The sequence below is a fragment of the Papaver somniferum genome, chromosome 10 (assembly GCF_003573695.1).
Source record: "Papaver somniferum cultivar HN1 chromosome 10, ASM357369v1, whole genome shotgun sequence".
In the NCBI taxonomy this organism is placed as follows: domain Eukaryota; kingdom Viridiplantae; phylum Streptophyta; class Magnoliopsida; order Ranunculales; family Papaveraceae; genus Papaver; species Papaver somniferum.
Genome location: NC_039367.1, coordinates 64,955,488 through 64,971,543, shown reverse-complemented (window position 1 = coordinate 64,971,543; position 16,056 = coordinate 64,955,488). Strand labels below are relative to the sequence as shown.

The following is a 16,056-nucleotide window of genomic DNA, read 5'->3' as shown; positions in this document are numbered from 1 at the left end:
AGTACTCCAAGAATACAAGTGCCCAAGTCCAAGAAAAGTGGAACAAGTGCAACGAAACGGAGAAAAACACTCAAAAACAAGAGACACGCCAAATACCAATCTTAACTCATCCAAATTCATAAATTCTCTTCTCCATTTTGAATAGAAATCAAAGAGGAAGAGAATTCAAAAAGAATTAGGTCATTCCGAGTTCGGACGAAGAAATTACGGCCAAAACAAGTTTACCGACTATCGACGTCTACAAGCAAGTATGTGTACCATGAAGTCCAAACATCCCGAACTATTATTTTCAACCCTAAACATTTAAGAACCTTAAACACATATCAAGTTAGGTAGAAAAGAACGATAAGAAAGGTACGTGAATCATTATAAGTTCTCTAAGAAAATAAAAGCACAAATCTTACTCAAGTTTATAGACATACCTTTTTAGATGAATCCAATTGAATTCTACAGCGCACTAGTGGAGAATGGGTTTTTAACCACTTTCTGTGCTTTGCGAAAACGACTTCTCTTGGCCGAATAATTATGTGTGTTGTGAGACACAGCAGTTTTTTAAATACCTGTTTCTGCCACAGTCGTTATATTAGTGGTATTTTTGTAAATATTAGGACTCCTTAATAGAGTGTATGAACTACTGTGGCGCAAATACCAAAACAACAAAACTACTGTGAGCGCAACTAGTTCTACAGCTCCAGATTTAGAACCAAGGGTTAGATGTAAGTTAGGGAATATTTATACGGTGACGATGAAACCTCGTCTTTATCGAGATATTATCTTTTCTTTTATATCCATTTTCATTGCATTATTGCAATTCTTCTCTCCAGTTCAGAGCTCCAGTTTAGAGAAAAAAATCAAAGACACAAATCGCCATGATTCAAAACCATTATTTCTCCTCATATCTATCAACCTTTTTTTTCCAAAACCGATACTTTCAAAACCTCTTTTTTTCGGTTTTCAATCTTCATCAGGTAAACCTGAGGGTTCACAATATAAATTATTTTTTTCTTTAATTTCTTGAATGTTAGTGTTTTAATTAAAATTTTGTTTTGTTTTTGTATGTAGAAGACCTTTAGGTGGATTTATGTTCACGTATAACATCCCCATCTCTTTGATTCAATTTTGTTGGTGTTAAATTGGATTCCTCTTAACCTAATCAACACGAAGAAATCTAAGTTTCTTAGAAAGATTTCTCTATTTCGCGAGGTTGGTCTGATATAATGGTGAGACTTACATATTGGTTTTATTTGATTTCTGTTTCTGATTCTTAGATTTGGGTTTGAGGGTTTCTGACGGTGATAATTTGATGTTTTTTCAGTTTTTCTGGTATTGAAAAGGGTTTTGACTGAACGGCTTCAACAATTTCATGAGAAACAAATGTTAAGGTATACGAACATTGTTAATTCCTCTGATTTCAATTTCTCAAATTAGGGCTTATTTAATTTTAACATTTTTTTCTTATTTGGAGTTCAAATTCGTAGATTTGGGTAATTTTGATTGATTTTAATTGTTTATGTTGTTTGTAGTCATTCAATTTTGGTATGGGTTTTCAATTTTTCTCTATGGGTTTTCTTAAATGGAAAGTTGTGCTTGATTGGGGTTTTCCTGGCATTTATCTGTGTTGTTGTTGCTATGGAGGTGCTTCTTGTTAGGTTAGTTACGGGTATATGGTTATGGCTAGTGGGGGCAGATGTTCTGTGGTCTGTGAAGTTTGAGTTTGGAAGGAAGGACAGGAGGGGGGAACTATGCGCACCTGGTTAATCTAGTTGCAAGGAAGGTATTTTGCAATACCCATTATCACATTTGATCTTGTGAAGTTTGAGTTTGGAATTTGGGAGGTTTAATTATAGTCGTGGCTGATGAAGCTGTGATTCGCCATACTTGGTAAGGTTTCATAATAGTCACATCTTCGTTTTAGAATATTGTTGTGGGTAATCACTTGATATAAATTTTTGAAATCTTTTCATGTTTTTTTCTTGTAAAATTCTTGATGCAGGGTTGAGCTAGAGCTCAAACAGATACATGGTGTCGGGATATATGGCTGGGGTAGTGTATGTGAGACGATTGATGGGGAATTGTTAGAATATAGTCACACAATCAGGTATCAAACTGAGTTTATATTTTTCGTACACTAAAGAGTTCATGGATAATATAATGTAGATGTATTCTCCATCGATATTAATGAATCATGTGTTATGTCTGTAGATCCGTAAGCCTTTGAAAGGCCTTCCTCCTATTCGATTACTATTCAATGTTAGTTAATGTAACATTTCTCATGGATCTTCACGAACTACTTCCTACTAATACTAATCTTTATTTTTTTGTTTCCTTTTGTAAGCATCAAATGTTAGTACTGTTTGATTTTTTTTTCTTCAAGGAATTATGTGGTTATTGATCTCTACATTCAACGTGCATTTTACATGTACATGTGTCTTGTAATGCGATCTACTTATCTACTCATCACTATACTGTGCGATTAATATTGTTAGACCATAGTCATGAACTCCTCTTTTTTCATCTTATTTTGATTAGCTGGCTTGCGGGAGTCTCAGTGACGGCCTTGTGAAAACATCATCTGCTCTTGTTGGAACATTATTGAAGACTTATCAGCGCAGTGGTGGCGCAGGATCAGCATTGGCAAGTGCTGTTTGTGCAGCTCCTGCTGCTGCCGTAGCATGAACCTGTTTCAGCATACGCAGAGGTAATGGTGTGCGACCTTGGACTAAGTTCATACTGTAGTCGGCATGTAATTCTGCACTAATGAAAGTCACAGGTGAGTAAAGATTCTATTGGCCATGTTTGTGTAGACTTTTCTGGTGATTTATCTAGAATTTTGGTGTTGCAGCTGATGGTTCCTTACAATTGATGTAATTATCTGAACTTGTTTAAATAGTGTCCTAATTCCGAAGCAAGTCTACTGCACTGATAGCTAGTTTAAGTAGTTGTAGTATATTGGTGTTGCTTAATGTGGTAAAGTGTATGACAGCTGATTGAATTATTTTACTTCTTTTAGATTAGGAGAATCAAGCTTATATGCATTCCAAAGGTTTTTCGCACCAGAACATCAAACCAGATAATTTACTTATGCATATAGGGCAGAAAACCAATCAAGTACTGAATTTCTTTCCTTTGCATCTTATTGAGTTGTATGGAGTTAAAGTTTTCTATTTTTCTTCATTTTTTCTTTTCGCAATTTTTTTTTTTGTGAACCCATCATGTGCCAGAATATCCCCAAGATTTTCGCTGATAATTCTTTGGTTTATTTGTGATGTTAGAAATGTGAAGTACCGAGTATTTGGTTTTTGTACTTACCCTTAAGGTTACCACAGGTTGGAAAAAAGCCATTGGACTGGTAGGCATGCCTCTGGAAACTAGTAGGCGTGACTGATATGGTGCTCACAGGACCGGGAAAGCTTAAACTGCAAATGGTCAAGGAAGTAATACACTATCTTTATACATCTACTGCCCCTTTTTAATGGCAAGTATGTAAGGAATTTTTTGCAGTATATGATAAATTGATAATACATTAATGTGTACACATATTGCTCAGGTGGTGAAAATTCCAAGATGAAGTATGAAAGTCAAAGTTTGATCATATAAATGGTAATGACTGCAGTTCATATGCATTCAAAAGGTTTCGCACCAGAACATCAAACCAGATAATTTACTTATGCATATTGGACAGAAAACCAATCAAGTACTGAATTTCTTTCCTTGGCATCTTATTGAGTTGTATGGAGTTTAAGTTTTCTGTTTTTCTTTTCGCAAAAACTTCTTTTGTGAACCCATCATGTGCCAGAATATCCCCAAGATTCTCACTGATAATTCTTTGGTTTATTTGTGATGTTATAAATGTGAAGTACCGAGTATTTGGTTTTTGTACTTACCCTTAAGGTTACCACAGGTTGGAAAAAAGCCATTTGCACTGGTAGGCATGCCTCTGGAAACTAGTACGCGCGACTGATATGGTGCTCAAAGGACCGAGAAAGCTTAAACTGAAAATGGTCAAGGAAGTAATACACTATATGTATACATCTTCTGCACCTTTTTAACGGCAAGTATTTAAGGAATTTTTTGCAGTATATGATAAATGGATAATACATTAATGTGTACACATATTGCTCAGGTGGTGAAAATTCCAAGATGGATCATGAAAATTAAAGTTTGATCATATAAATGGTAATGACTGCAGTTCATATGTTTTCTTTAAATTTCAATTTGAATGGATACTTGTATGTGTAGTTGTAGGGTGGTGCTGGTGTCGAGTAGAGTCCTTGTCTTTTTTCCTCTTTCTTTGCTGCTGTTAATTGCTATAGTCTTGGTTTTTGTTTGCAGCTTAGGGATGAGATAATGGACCTGATTTGAGCTAGTTTCTCAGAAAATGAAGGCATAGATGGTGCAGGTTTTTGTTTGCAGCTTAGTGTGTTGAAGTTTTTATGGTTAGACTTGTAATACAGAAATGTATGTTAAGGTTTTCCAACTTAGTATTGAAGTTTTCAAGATTTGGAACTTGCAGTATTTTAGATAACTGATTTGTAAAGTGAATACACTTTTCAATACAAATTGAGTTTTAAAGTTGTTATCAATTTAATTTTGTAAATTTCAGTTTGGAAGTCATTATATTAATATAGTTGTGATTCAGTTGAATCAGCTTTGGATTCAGCTGAATCAATATCCATTTTTTTTAATAAAATGTCATCAATAAAAACTACTGTGTCTATCAGTTTTTCTGTGGTACTGTTGAAGAAAGTGGTTTTTGTAAAGAATTCAACGTTTGTCAGACACAGTCGTTTTGGAAAAAACCACTTCTAGAATACTGCTGATGGACACAGTCGTTTTTGGTGATATTAATTCTTGTTCTGACAGTGGTTTAACTTCCATTTTCCACTACCAAACATAATCTGTGCGCTCCAATTTTCGTGCTTCCCTCACCATATACATAACAGGGCATTCCTTGGTGAGGATGCACTTAAAACACACTCAAGTTGTGTTGAGGTGAACAAAGTATTGCTCACCACAAGTAACTTTTGGATTATCATGAAAGATATCACTTTTAGAACCTTTCACATCCAAATCCATCTTTCCAAAGAACTCTTTAAGTTCCAACATCATGGATACTGCCTTCTTCATAGTCATGGAATTTACTGGGAGATCATTCCTTTTCACATTCAAGGTGTCATTGACTTTCTTTGGAACCCACTTATGAGTGCGTTTAGAAACAACCGAAACCTTCTTCCCGTTACTCTCTTCAAGATTTCTCTAAAGAGGATTGGATTTACTATTCTTTTGCAAGTTAGTATTTCTCCAACTAGGAACATCGGATCTTGTCTTCGTCTTTACGAAGTTATCCTTTTGATAACCATTACGATTGTGAAAAGGATTCGTATAACGTTTATAGGAAAAAATAGTGTATCTCAACACTGATTCCTTTGCCTAAAGGTTGGACAGTTACAACTTGTAGCATTAAGGGGATTAGCCTTAACATAAGATCTTGGTTTCACAACTTCTTGTGATGCCCGAACAAGAACATCATGAAGTTTCTCATTCCTTATACGGAAACGACATTTCCTTTCTAGGTGACCTTTATTTCCGCAATAGTGGCAAACATAAGGAATGTTCTTACCTCGATCCGTATGTGCTGACTTTGGAGGTAGATATACTTTTCTCTTTCGAACCTTCATTGCCGGTGAAGGTATTTCACTTTTCCCATCAATGAAAACCTTTAGTTGAGAAGAATCACTAGCCTTGACAAATTTTACCTCTTTGCTAATACTTGGAACATCTATTCCCTTATAGCCCAATCCTCGTGTATCACGATGATTTTTACTTGCACCTAACATAGTGGTTAATTTGCTTGAACTAGTATTAAACTTTTTCAAGTCATCTTCCAACATCTTGATTTTATCAAGAGCAGCAGCTAAATCAGCCTCAAGGCGTTTTTCTCGAGCGAGACAAGCACTTTCTCTGTCATCAAAACTAATTTGTTGAGAGTTAAACCTTGATTCAGATTCTGCAAGTTTCTCTTCCAACAAAAAGTACTTTGATAAAGATTATCACATTCAAGTGACTTCATACGTAGGTTTTCCTTAGAATCCTTGAGGATCGGTTCGTTAGAACGATTCAAAAAATAAACACATGCATAACATCTTCTCAATTTCTTATTTTCTCGACAGAGAGGAGTCAGAAGAGGTGAGACATGAGAAGTTGTAATCTTCTTCACAAGGTTTTTAAACTCGTACGATTCACGAGTTGAATCGTACGAGTCGCTTCAAATAATCTCATTTCGTTGCAACTCGTTACTATGAATTGTATCTAGACTAAAATCGTGTTAGATACCATATCTGATGCGATTATTGACTTTGACGGAGCATTTTGACCAGTCAAATTATACTGAATTCTAAAAACTAAAGCTAGTGAGTTTCGAACTCATGTTTTGTCTCCCACACAAGTCTAGCTGTAACCACTGAGCTATGACCTGTTTTGTGAAATCTACGAGTTTATAGTATATTTGTACATTTCTCACAATATCAGTTTACTTGTCCACCATATATTTCATTTTATTTATAAACATGCATTTTTATGTAAGTAAATATACGTTTCAAAAATGAACTATGAATCTACGATTCATGGTTCAACATACGATTCGATTCTAGAAAATGAAAAAACGATTCACGTTTCGATTTACGATTTAAAAACCTTGCTTCTTCATATTCCACGAATCCAAAAACTTAACATACTCTAAGACTTCCTCATCAACATCTCTATCAATATCTGAATCACCTTCATCAGAAAGTTCATCCAACTGTTCTTCTAGGAGAGTTTCCCAATCAACAGTTTTTACATCAAGAGAATGTTTAGATATTGACTTAGAAGTGACATTTCTCTCAGGTGAATCCAAGCTTTTAGAATCATCTGGTAATTTCTGAACTGGTACGTTACTAGAGATACACTCGTCCATAAAGTCTGATCGCTACAAACACAGACTTGTAAGGTCTTAAACGTGTTTGCTCTGATACCAATTGAAAAAGTGGGGGTACAATAACCACACCCAACAATTCGATTATCAATCTGTATGGACAAACTCTAATATACTTTCTAGAGAATCAACTAGACGGTCAGACTCATTCTAGATAAAAGTATATCAAAGAGTTTATATCTCAATCTCTCGATTTGTTCTTTACTCAAGCAAATAAAAATCTGCGAGTCTTTATCAAAGAGAGATAACTTGGATGGTAGCGAAGACCAATATCCAAGTGTCAATCAATTTAAATCAACAACCAAAAGGTCGGATATTCTAATTGATTGAACAACGCACAACCTATGATATTTCAGTTATATAAACAAATATAATGCGGAAATGAAATAACACAGACACCAGAATTTTGTTAACGAGGAAACTACAAATGCAGAAAAACCCCGGGACCTAGTCCAGATTGAATACACACTGTATTAAGCCGCTACAAACACTAGCCTACTCCAAACTAACTTCGGTCTGGAATGTAGTTGAACCCAAATCAATCTCACACTGATCCAAGGTACAGTTATGTTCCTACGCCTCTGATCCCAGCAGGATACTGCGCACTTGATTCCCTTAGATGATCTCACCCACAACTAAGAGTTGCTACGACCCAAAGTCGAAGACTTTAATAGACAAATCTGTATCACACGGAATAGTCTACGATAATAGATAAATCCGTCTCCCACGAATATACCTACGAGTTTTGTTCTGTCTTTTGATAAATCAAGGTGAACAGGAACCAATCAATAATACCAGACTTATATTCCCGAAGAACAACTTAGTATTATCAATCACCTCACAATAATCCTAATCGACGCAAGGAAAAAAGATATTGTGGAATCACAAACGATGAGACGGAGTTTGTTTGTGATTACTTTTCTATCTTGCCTATCGGAGATATAAAATCTCAAGCCAATTATTTTAATTGTACTCGTACGATAGAAGATGCAAGATCATATCATACAAGTACAAGAAAAGTAGTATCGTCCTGGCTTCACAATCCCAATGAAGTCTTTAAGTCGTTAACCTGGTTTAGAAGAAGAAACCAAAGGTTAAAGGAGAATCGACTCTAGCTATGCAACTAGTATCATACGTATGGTGTGGGGATTAGGTTTACCAGTTGCTAGAGTTCTCCCTTATATAATTTTCAAATCAGGGTTTGGAATCAATGTTAGCTTGGTAACAAAGCATTCAATATTCACCGTTAGATGAAAACCTGATTAGATTCAAGCTAATATTTCTCAACCGTTAGATCGAAAACTTAGCTTGTCGCACACAAATGAAATTTCCAATTTCGGGTTTATGAACCGTACCCAAACATTAACATTTGTTGGTTCAACAAGTCAACCAAATGGTTAGCCATATGATTACTCTCATATCAACCTTATTCTTCTTCACCATAACTAGTTCAAATGAATCAAATGAACTAGTTAGAGAGTAGTTCAATTGCAAGGAAATCTTATGTAACTACACAAGACACAATTGAATCAAAATCGGTTTGATTCACTCGAATCGGTTCATAAACTTTATAGCCACGATTTCCAAAAGCATTCCTTAGTTTATTTAAACATTAGTTCAAGAACAACCGACTTTAGATATAACCTTCTCAAGTTCGCGGACTGGGTTCTCGGACTTAAGCTCATGGAAGGAGTACACAAACTCCAGCAGAAAATCTCGGGCCGAGAAGTTCCGCAAGTTCGCGATCTGAGTTCGCGGACTTGGCTCACGCCACTTCCATTTTTCTTGATCAACAAAGTTCGCAAACTTTGGTTCAAGGAATAAGGACTTATACATATATGTGTTTCCACAACAATGCTTATATCCTACCAATGGTTATGTAATCTAAACTCTCATTTCAATCATTGAAACATTCTCAGAGGACAGATTTATCCATTATTCACATATCATTTTTCGTCAGAGTAATTTTCAAAGTAATTGAAACATAACATGACTTTAGCCACTTGGTAAAGATGAATTCGGCTAAAGCGAAAGCTTACCAACACATATTTCGAGAAATAGATAGGCGAGATAAACTCGGCTCGAAATAGCAAATGTGCATAATGAAAGTCTATATACCAAAACGACTTTTGTCTCAAGAGTATGAGATAGAATAGATAGACTTTTGAGTGACAGATAAGTTCAAGTCTCCACATACCTTTTAGTCGATGAAGATCCACCAGTTCCTTGAGTAGTCCTTCGTCTTGTATGATGATTGCCATGGAGTTCTTGAGCTCAACTACACTTTATATCCTATTCCGAGACCTTTAGCTATGTAGGCTATAAATCAAGACTAATAGTTTTTTATCACTAACATTGACAAACATGCTTGAGATAGCAACGCATGCGAGTTCGACTCGTCAACGCAATTTTAGTAAACCTCGTAGGACGATCCGATTAAAGTAAGTCGAGGATGTAAGGACCCTCAAACTCGTCAACGCAATTTTACAAGTCTAGCGATGATCCAGAGACGATTTAGCCGATAATGACTCGATTAGTTAATATAAATTTAATTAATAGAAATTAATCTAACAAAGATATATATAAGAAAGTAGTGCCTATGGATAGATCTCGAAAAATTACGCAGAATGGACTATTCGAACGTGTCATCCAGATACCAGGCGGAGAATATATCATCAGATTTATAAAAAAAGGTAAAATAGTAATTACGGTATATTAACCTTGTGGATGCCCTTATCCAAGTTCTGGGTGCATCAGTTAAGCTCACATTTTTCTTCTTTCTTATTCATTTTTCATCTTCTTTCCTTCTCTCTGTTTTTTTTCCTTCTCCTTTGTTTATCGTCTGGTAGTGAACTGAAAATAAAATAGAGTTTTGAGATTGTAAGGGTTAGGGAGAGATTAAAGCGTCACTGATGATGGTGGTGTTTATTCAAGAAACAAATACAAACCTCTCTGAAAATAGGTAAATCAAAGATTAAATTCAGGGTTTCTATTTAAGTGAATTTGCTTTGTGAATCTGTTCTGTTATGATAGATTATAGGTGGGTTTGTTGTCAATTGAGGTGTAGATGATTATCTAGAGTTTAATTTTGATTTCATATAGAATTAGGGTTTGAACTGTTCTTCCCCAAATTGAAATAGGGTTCATATAAATTAATTGGGATATTTGAGTCAGAAATTACAGATGAAGAAGGGTATATTGGTTAGTGGTGATTCATGGAAGATTAGAGGTTGTTAAGTCTAGGGTTGGTGACTGATTTGGGGTTGTTGATTTAGGATTTTGCAGAAGAAAAATTAGTCTATGTAATGAAGACGGTTGAACTAATTGACAAGATTATGAAGACCTGTATTGATAAGAAGGAGAATGAATGAGACTCAAAACAGGAAATAAGAGTTAGAGTTCTTGGTTCTAATTGAGTTGCCTGTAGAATTCGGAAACGGGAGTCTGATTAAGAAACTACAAGTTGAATACAATGGATAGGGGTAAAACGAGAACTGAATTGAGACTGAGCTATGTGATGTTGGTACCGAAGTATGAATTACAGAAGATATGAATGATTGGACTGTTTTAGTTGAGGTGTTAGGGACTACAGGTTGATTGAACATGTGCTGGTGACTGCAAGCAAGATGTTACTATCCAGATGACTTTGTTAAGGTATTGTTGTTAGTTTGCAGAGTGCAACTGGTGGTTGTGTGATGTTGAAGTATTGCAGGGAAGCTACAGTAAGGGATGAATGGAATTGGCTATGAGTGATTGTACTAATTGAGTAATAGGATTCATGTCTAGTGGTGGAACTAGTTACAGCTAGTAGTGTTGTAGATTCTATAAAGAAAATGGGGGATTGAATGAATGAAAATTGTAAACTGTTGGTGGCTGAGGTAACTGGGATCGAGTCAGGCTGTGTAGGATTTCAGTCGAATCTTGTTAACATTGCTTGGTCGAACTCGCATGCGTTGCTATCTCAAGCATGTTTGTCAATGTTAGTGATCAAAACTATAAGTCTTGATTTCTAGTCTACTATAGCTAAGTCTCGGACTATGATAGAAAGTGTAGTTGAGCTCAAGAACTCCATGGAAATCATCATACAAGACGAAGAACTACTCAAGGAACTGGTGGAACTTCATCGACTAAAAGGTATGTGGAGACTTGAACTTATCTATCACTCAAAAGTCTATCTACTCTATCTCCTATCTTTGAGACAAAAGTCGTTTTGCTATATAGACTTTGATTATACACATTTGCTATTTCGAGCCGAGTTTATCTCGCCTATCTATTTCTCGAAATATGTGTTGGTAAGCATTTGTTTTGGACAAGTTCATCTTTACCTAGTGACGAAAGTCATGTTATGTTTCAATCACTTTGAAAATTGCTTACTTTGACGAAAAATAGTTTGTGAATAACAACTCGGCTTTGGGCAAACCTTCCTACCCCAAGAAAAGGATATTGACTTTGGCTCGATCCACCGGCTTCAATTGACTCCCTTTTTCAATTATAATACCTACCCATTGCCATCTTCTTTTCCTGGGTCTTCCCCCTTCGGAATATCCCAGAAGGGGATTTTGCTCTACTCCCCCAATTTTCACTTTACGCCACGCTGCTCAAGATCGTCTTTCTAGTAAGGAACCTAGCATTATCATATTCTACAATCTAGAAAGTGCTTATATACAACTACTAATTCATATTAGAAACTAGGATAAATCATCTTTTCAGCATATAGGTATTTATATGATCATGTGTATGTTACTAAATGATGATTATGAAGCTGAAATTCCAACATTCTACTTCTATTTCCTTAAACTTCTAATGGCAGAAATTACTTTAAATAAGGCTAGAAGGGAGTCCACCTCCAACTGCATAGACATGTGTCACCTACTCAGCCATCATGAGGTGGAGACACATCCCTTAACTTCAAATAAAAAAACTTGCATGCCACTTAATGGATTAACTTGATGTACTATAGCCTTATGTACAATCCCCACAAAACAGTAAAAGTCTTGCCTTTAGTACATGATCTAAACATTAAACACACACTTGATTAAGATTAGACTAATCCGGTTTTATCAAACTAAACATGAGTAGTTTCTAAACCGCAAAAAAGTCTAACCTTAATCTCAGTTTTCCCCTTGCCCTAAGATAGATTTGGAATGCAATGATCTACCCCTCTCTGAGGATGCCATTTGGACAGCTGAAATAATAACGTCCTCTAAGAATGTTTCAATGATTGAAATGAGAGTTTAGATTATACAACCAATGATGGATATAAGCATTGTGTGGTAACACACATATGTATAAGTCCTTTTTCCTTGAACCGAAGTTTGCGAACTTTGTTGATCAAGAGAACTGGAACAAGAGCTGTGAACTCGTTCCGGTCCGCGAACTGGCGGAAGTTCTCGACCCGAGAAAATCTGCTGGAGTTTGAGAACTCCTTCCAGGAACTTAAGTCCGCGAACTAAGTCTGCAAACTTAAGTTGGTTATATCTAAAGACGATTGTTTGTGAACTTATATTTATATTAACTAAGGAATGCAAACCGTGGCTATAAAGTTCATGAACCGATTCGAGTGAATCAAATCGTTTTTGCTTTGATTGTGTCTTGTGTAGTTACATAAGATTTCCTTGCAATTGAACAACTCTCTAACTAGTTTATTTGAGTCATTTGAACTAGTTATGGTAAAGAAGAATATGGTTGATATAAAAGTGCTCATATGGATAACCATTTGGTTAACTATTGTTGAACCAACAAATGTATATGTTTGGGTACGGTTACACAAACCTAAAATCGCGCATTTCATTTGTGTGTAACAAGCTAAGTTTTCGATCCAACGGTTGAAAGATATTAGCTTGAATCTAATCATATTTTCATCTAACGGTGAATATTGAATGCTTTGTTACCAAGCTAACATCGATTGCAAACCCCGATTTGAAAGACTATATAAGGGAAAACTCTAGCAATTGGGAAACCTAATCCCCGCACCTCTTGTGTGATACAAGTTGTATTAGCTAGAGTCGATTCTCCTTTAACCTTAGGTTTCTTCTTGTAGACCAGGTTAACGACTTAAAGACTTCATTGGTATTGTAAAGCCAGACCGATACTACTTTCTCGTAGTTGTGTGATCTGATCTTACTGATTCTATCGTTTTGAGTACAATCGTAACGATTGGCTTGAGATTAATATCTCCGATATGAAAGATATAAAAGTATTCACAAACATCTTCGTCTCTTCGTTTGTGATTCTACGATAACTTCTTTTGCTGCGTCGATTAAGATTATTGTGAGGTGATTGATAATACTAGGTTGTTCTTCGGGAATATAAGTCTGGTTTATCAATTGGTTCCTGCTCACCTTGATTTATCAAAAGACGGAACAAAAAATCGTAGGTATTTTTGTGGGAGACAGATTTATCTATTACTCTAGACTTTTCTTTGTGATACAGATTTGTTTATTAAAGTCTTCGACTTTGGTTCGTAGCAACTCTTAGTTGTGGGTGAGATCATCTAAGGGAATCAAGTGCGTAGTACCCTGCTGGGATCAGAGACGTAAGAGCATAACTGTACCTTGGATCAGTGTGAGATTGATTGGGGTTCAACTACAGTCCATACCGAAGTTAGTTTGTAGCAGGCTAGTGTCTGTAGCGTCTTAATACAGTGTGTGTTCAATCTGGACTAGGTCCCGGGGTTTTTCTGCATTTGCGGTTTCCTCGTTAACAAAATTCTGGTGTCTGTGTTATTTCTATTCCGCATTATATTTTGTTATATAATTGAAATATCTCAGGTTGTGTGTTAGAATCAATTAATTGGAAATCCGACCTTTGGTTGTTGATTGAAATTGATTGATACTTGAACATTGGTTTTTGCTACCGTTCAAGCGTTTTCTGTTGTATTCAATTAGACTCGCAGATTACTATTTGCTTGAGTAAGAATTGAATCGAAAAAGAGAGATATTAACTCTTTGACATACTTTATTAAGGTTGAGTCTAGATGATTATCTTGAAAGTATATTAGATTTTGTCCATACAGATTGTTAATCAAAATATTGGGTGAGGTTGTTGTACCCCTGCTTTTTCAATTGGTATCAGAGCAGGCAAACACGTTCAAGACCTTATAAGTCTGTGTTTGTAGCGATCTGACTCTATGGACAGAGGTGCAATCTCTATTAACGTGCCACCAATCTTCGATGGCTCTAATTACTTATGGTGGAGAATTTTTATGCGAGCTTTTCTTCAAGCACGTGATTTTCAATCATGGGTATATGTTGTTAATGGCTATGATGCTCCCGTTGTGGCAGTTGGAAATGTAAACGTTCCCAAGAATATTGGTGAATACAGTCCTGCCGAGATACTTGCTGCAAAGCAAAATTCTGACGGTTTGAATGCCATCATACATGCCATTACCCCGAATCTTCAGTACCATGTGTCAAAGTTCACTAAGTCTAAAGAAGCGTGGGATATATTAGAACCCGTATTCGAAGGTAGTACCAGTGAAAAGGAAGCTAGGCTTCAAAATTTTAATTCCGATTGGGAAAACCTTCGTATAGCAGATGAACAAACATTTGATGAGTTTAATTACAAAGTGTCTGAAATTGTTAATGCATCTTTTGCGTTGGGTAAGACTATTCCTGAAAAGGACATTGTGATGAAAATCTCAGATCGTTGCCATCTAGATACGATTCTAAGAAGCATGCCATCGTTGAGGGAAATAACCTAGATAATCTCTTCAGAAATATGCTGGTTGGGAAGCTTTAGATCTTTGATCATGAGAATTCATCCAAATCTAAGGATGTTGTGTTCAAAGAACTAAAGGACACAAAATTACTTGATAAAAGTAAAAAGTTTATATCTCTGAAGACGATCAATCTGAGACTGATTCATCAGATGAAGATCTTGACAAATCGGTCTTGATGATCACTAGACAGTTTAGGGATCTTCTGTTGAAGAGAAGTAAACGGTTCTCCAGAAATAATCCTAAAGCATCAGTCAAACCTCATAATCGTGTTCCTCCTAAAAATAGGGATATTGATGAAACTGATGACGAGGATATGCCTCAGTGCTTTAAGTGTAAAGGATTTGGTCATTTTGCAAACGAGTGCCCAAATCGTAGAAAATACACTGGGAACAAAGGTCTTGCTGCAACTCTTGATGAAATGTCTGACAGCTATGATTCTAATGAAGACGAAAAATCAAGTGATGCACTTCTTGGTGATAATATTGATTTTGATAATTGTAGCAATACATACATCAATCTTGATATTCTTTCAGAAGAAAACCCAACTAATCTGGAAGAAAAAATTGACCCATTCTTTGGAAACTCTATATGTAATGTTTCAGGTTCCACCATGTGTCTAGCTGCTTGCACATCTCAGAAGCCTGATTTTTATCCTAGATTGACGTGCTCGTATTTTTTTATATAAAGTGTCATGAACTTTCAAAGTGTTACAAGTACAAACACCAATTAAGGCACGTCAACAAACTTCAACGAAGAGCAAATCAATTAAAAAATAAGCTTAAACTTGCTCAGAACACCGCTGAGGTATGTAGGATTTCATCTTCGTCTAAGAAGTTAGTTTCCAAGGATAAACCAAGACCATTAGATAAGAAAGTATGGTCAAATCTCTTTGATAGACAGAGGTCTGTGGATTCCTCTCAAGAGGAAAATGGTGGACAAATTGTTGTTCACCGCAACACAACTTGATTATGTTGATTGGTAAATCCTGTCTCATGTGCCTGATCAAAAGAGACAAGATTGTGCACCTCTCGGGCTTTAAGAAAAGTTTGTTTTTTTTCTTCTTTTTTTAGTTTTGTGTTTATCAATAAAGGAGGGTTATTCTCGACAATTCTACTCTCTCTAGGGTTCATAGTTGTGCGTGCACGAACCTGTTAAAAGGTTGTGTAACCCTACATTCATTTTTTCTTCCCCGAAACCTCTTTTTATCTCAAGATTACTTGTTGAGTTTAAGTTGTGATTTCCCCTCACAAACCCATACACTTATGTATACTCCAAGCATCATGTCTTCTGATGGAAAAGATGTTAACACGATTGTCAAGCCATCAATCATGAAGGAAAAAGAGAAATCTCCGTTAGCTCCAAC

General features: G+C 35.9%; 1 long non-coding RNA gene across 12 annotated transcripts; it reads left to right on the top strand.

Moving 5' to 3' along the window:
* The first annotated feature begins 821 nt into the window (after nt 1-821).
* Nucleotides 822-4,597, top strand: LOC113319119. Of its 12 annotated transcripts, XR_003345137.1 has the most exons (11): nt 822-968; nt 1,066-1,220; nt 1,316-1,382; nt 1,524-1,881; nt 1,994-2,098; nt 2,530-2,770; nt 3,327-3,434; nt 3,548-3,694; nt 3,902-4,024; nt 4,124-4,176; nt 4,333-4,597. It is a non-coding gene; the product is annotated as an uncharacterized LOC113319119 (long non-coding RNA). The 12 variants fall into 12 exon arrangements; XR_003345135.1 differs by having other exon boundaries at nt 1,066-1,203; nt 1,650-1,881; nt 3,902-4,176; XR_003345134.1 differs by having other exon boundaries at nt 1,066-1,203; nt 1,636-1,881; nt 3,902-4,176.
* Nucleotides 4,598-16,056: the final 11,459 nt, after the last annotated feature.